The sequence below is a fragment of the Cricetulus griseus genome, chromosome 2 (genome assembly GCF_003668045.3).
Source record: "Cricetulus griseus strain 17A/GY chromosome 2, alternate assembly CriGri-PICRH-1.0, whole genome shotgun sequence".
NCBI lineage: Eukaryota > Metazoa > Chordata > Mammalia > Rodentia > Cricetidae > Cricetulus > Cricetulus griseus.
The window spans coordinates 168,488,727-168,493,347 of NC_048595.1; the positions used below are offsets into that span (position 1 = coordinate 168,488,727).

At 43.9% G+C, this 4,621-nt stretch overlaps 1 pseudogene; it reads right to left on the reverse strand.

Annotated features, from left to right (window-relative positions):
• Positions 1 to 679: 679 nt before the first annotated feature.
• Positions 680 to 2,227, reverse strand: LOC100758090 (annotated as a pseudogene).
• Positions 2,228 to 4,621: the final 2,394 nt, after the last annotated feature.

Genomic DNA, 4,621 nt, shown 5'->3' on the forward strand with positions numbered 1-4,621 from the left:
AATTTATCATTTCCTATACAAGTATGTGTGCTTGGTTATGTGTGTGTTCCATAGAAGCCATTTCTTTCCAGTCTTCCACTGTTAGTGGAGGCAGAGTATCAATTTTTTGTTTGTTTGTTTGTTTGTTTTGCTTCAGCTGCTGTTTATTGGCATTCAGGTAGGCACTATAGCAAGAGGCCTGGAGATGCTGCAGTAGAACAGAAGGTGGCGAGTAGAGAGTGTGTCTGCAGCCACAGCTCAGTGGAGTGCACAAGGAGGAGTGGGGGAGGCCAAAGCTGTTGGGGAAGCCAATCAGGCCAAGGGTCAAGGTTTATCTACAAAGGGACCTGGGCCCCATGTCTTAAGCCCCTACTCTTGCTGTCTCCTGACTCCAGGCCAGGGCTGGGAGTTCTCTGGGCAACTTTTTACAACAGCAAAACATGGAGATGTTGCTGCCCTTTTGTGATGCAGGCTGAGGGTTTCCAATTCTGCATTCCTGCTCCATCCCTATCTTGGGTAGGGCCATATAATAGACAGCTGGGCTCTAGTCCATGTTTCAAAGGCAGTAATTTTCCCGGGTGTCCCAGCCCACTGGCACCACAAGTATGGCCCAGAGTGAGCACTACAAGTGTTTCTGGACTAATGGATGGGATGGGGGAGAGAATGGGACAGGGGCTAGAAGAGCAGCTCCAGAAGGCCATCAAGGCACAGGCACAACATGCATGGTGTTGGTGAAGCCAGAGCCAGGGCGCTACCCAGTCAGCACAATGACCATATGTGCTTTCTTGAAGAAGCCTCGGGCCTTGCTAATATTCATGGCCAAATTCACACGGAGGTCTACATCCTCAGCCCAGGCATCTTGTGTCACATCTTTACACAGCACAGGGAAGATGTCACAGTACAGATGGCCTGATGAGCTGTCTGGAGATTGTGAGTCACAGCAATGATGGGAGCACATGGGCAGTACCTGGCTACCTGGTGAGCACTCCTGTCAGATTTGGTGAGCACGATAATGGCCCCACTGCAATACTTGAAAGAGGCCTCCATGGCACCTACGGTGGCAGCTTCTGTGGGGTCATTGGTTATAGGCACCAGATGGCAGAGTTTCTCGAATAACTGCAATTAGTAGATGGTGGCCTCTGCCTCATGGGCAATCAGGTACTGCATGTGGACAGCTTCCCCTTTGGCTGTTTCTCCTGACAGCATGATTCAGTCAGCTCCATCTAGGACTACATTGGCCACATCACTGCCCTCGGCACGGGTAGGGCAAGGTTTCTTGATCATGCTCTCCAGCATCTGAGTGGCACAGATAACAGGATTCCCAGCTCGGTTGCATTGTACAATCATCATCTTCTGAGCCAAGAAGAACTTCTCCGCAGGAATCTCAATGCCCAGGTCACCACGAGCCACCATGATCTGACCTCACCATCACTGACCTCCAAAATCTCATCAAACCTGCGGACGCCTTCGTGGTTCTCGATTTTGCTGATGATCTTGATGTTCTTGCCCTTCTCTCCCAGGACCTTCCTAACCTCATGCACATCGGCTGCCTTGCAGATGAAAGGCAAACACCATGTCTACATCCTGCTCCACTCCAAACTTCAGGTTCTGGATGTCCTTTCTGACACAGCAGAGAGATCCACAGCAGCTCCGGGGAAGTTCACCGCTTCTTGCTGCCCAAGGAGCCACTTCTGTCAGCACCTTTCTCCATCATCTTCAGTGAAATGAGCCGGTTATCCATATAGATCTTGCTGCCCACTTCCACCACCTTACAGATGTTCTTAGAGTCCAGCCACAGGATGTTCTCATGACACTTCTCCATGTAGGCGTTGTCCAGGGTGATCTTCAGGATGGCTCCCTTCTTCAGCTCCACTTCTGCAGTGATGAGTCCAGTCCTGATCTCAGGTCCCTTTGTGTCCAGAGCCACAGCAACAGGCTAGTAGAGGATGGGGTCAGATGCGAAGCTTTCTGTGGCTGTACGCACATTCTTGATACTTAGGCGTTCCATGAGAGAAATTCAGACGAGCCACATTCATTCCATACTTGATCATCTCCTTCAGCATCTCCACAGACCGGGAAGCAGCACCAATGGTACAAATGATGCCAGTGTTGTGGGCGGTGATGGGTGCGGAGTAAATGTCGAGGCGGCACGTATGTTCCAGGACGGTATCAGCCATGGCTGCATGGAGCTTCTGGGTCTACTGAAGGCAGTCCCTGCTTCGCTGTGTGATTTCGGCATGGTTCTTGAGGTCCTCGGGCGTACTCTGGATCTTGCAGCAATGCCTAAGTCAAAAGTCTACAGGGTCAGGAGAAGTCATGGGTGTGCTGGCTCAATGTGTTTTTAATTAGTCTCTTTCCAACATAAGCAGTTAGAAACATATTGGGGAAGGTATAACTTACAACGCTGATAAATGGAATAGCAAATTGAAAACCATCATGAAAATAATTTGCAGTTAAAAACTAAGTTCAGTTAAGTCTGTAATTACTGACACTGAAAACAAGTCATGAATTATCACTAGCTTCGGAGTAGCTAAGTTTCATGATCTTTTGCAATTATCGAAGAATGTGACATAAACCCTGACTTATTATATAGTTTTCCCCTTGAATGTGTCAAAATAATTTGCAGCTAAAACAGTTGGTTAAAAGAAGCATCCTCATCACTTTACACAGAAAGGAAAAAAAAAAAAAAAAACCTGGAATCTTGATTCAAGTACACAGACTAGCCAAATGTGAGCTTACTCAAACTTTCCTTTTAACCTCATCACCTCACTAGCCAGCATTTGGTTTCCTGGACCATAAATTCAATTTCCTTATCATAGCAGAAATGAAACACACTAGAGTATCTGAATAAGCAAGTTAATTTGAGGTCTAGGAAAATTGATAATTTCCATTAGTTTTTGAGCTAATGCTGGTTTTCAGCATAGTTCACATTTCTTTTTTCATTTTATTTATTTTTTATTTATATTAATTAGAAAGAAGATTATTTTACATGTTAATCCCAGATCCCTCTCCCTCCTCTCCTCCCTTGCCCCCCCCACCAACTAAAACCCTACCTATCCCATACCCTTTCTGCTCCCCAGGGAGGGTGAGGCCTTCCATAGGGGGTCTTAAAGTCTGTCATATCCTTTGGGATAGGGCCTAGGCCAACCCCCTTGTGTCTAGGCTCAGGGAGTATCCCCCCTTGTGGGATTGGCTCCCAGAGTCCATTCCTATGCTAGGGATAAGTATTGATCCACTACAAGGGGGCCCATAGATTTCCAAAGTCTCCTCACTGACACCCACATTCAAGGGGTCTGGATCAGTCCCATGCTGTTTTCCCAGCTATCAGTCTGGGGACCAAGAGCTCTCCCTTGATCAGGTCAGCTGTTTCTGTGGGTTTCATCAGCCTGGTATGGACCCCTTTCTGATTATATATTTTTCTCTTTAAAGAGGAGTCTTACATTACTTGCTTTGTTGCACACCAAGATCATATTTTAAGTAGAGCCAAGACAAAGCACCCAGCATCTAACTAAGAATCTAGGGAAGTGAGCACTGTGCCTCTCAATTCTACTTGTTTGGATGCAACTTTCTCTTTATTTTCCACTATTTCATTGTGAACATGCTAAAAAATAACCATAACTGGGTCCATAAATTTATATTTTCTACATTCACATAGATATTCCAAATAGTGACTGACACTAAGTTCAAAGTTTGTATTATTTGGTGATGATCTAGTTGATTAAGTTTAGCACAGCTTCGAAACCTCGTCTACTCTCTAAGGCTAAGATTAAAAGTTTGTGGCTCTCATAGACACTCTGAAAAATAAAGAACTTTGCTTTCCAGATGAATTCCTACTCATTAAGTTGCACAGATACCTTCACAGGAAGACCCTGTGTCAGGTAACTCAAGATACCCTTTCATTGTTTTCCGTTGAAATATTTGGTGTAAGTTGAGGAATGCCCAGAAACATTCTTGCCCATCACTTTAGTATCCATGACCTTAAAGTGAGCATGCTTACGTATGGACAATTTTTTATATGAATACAAGCTTACTAAAGAAAATTTCATGTTTTCTGTGTCCTGGAAGGGTTCTGTTTTGGAAATGACACAGGTGCTTTCCTTACCTGGCACAATTAACAAATCTCTGTCCACTTGTTTTTCTCTCCATTACATTTATATTAACTTTGAACTTACTATCATTTGAACCCATTATGTTCAGGTACATTATGTCATCAAAAAGAGACAAAGATTAACTAAGTAGCTGCCAGTACTTTACTTTGCTATTCAGCCATGCTTTTTCATGTTTCTATTACTGGATGTGTTAAACAACCAGAACTTATACAAGAAAGTAGTGTGACTTATTATTATGTATGTTTCACTTTTATAAGATCTGAATTTGAGCATTTGCAAGAGTTACTTACACCTTATTTGTTATGTCTAATTCTGGCATCTGATCATGTGTGTGCTCCCTGATTGGTTCATTATTCTTTGGTGTTTTGCTAACGCTTTCAAATAGTAGTCAGTTGGGATCATTTTTTTTTCTGATTTTCTTCATCATTTGGCGACTCCATATTTCTCTCCATTTTCAGTAATCTTAATATTCATTTACTGCATCCAACTATATGCTTCTTTGACATTTCCTTTGCGTTGTTAAAATAACTGTC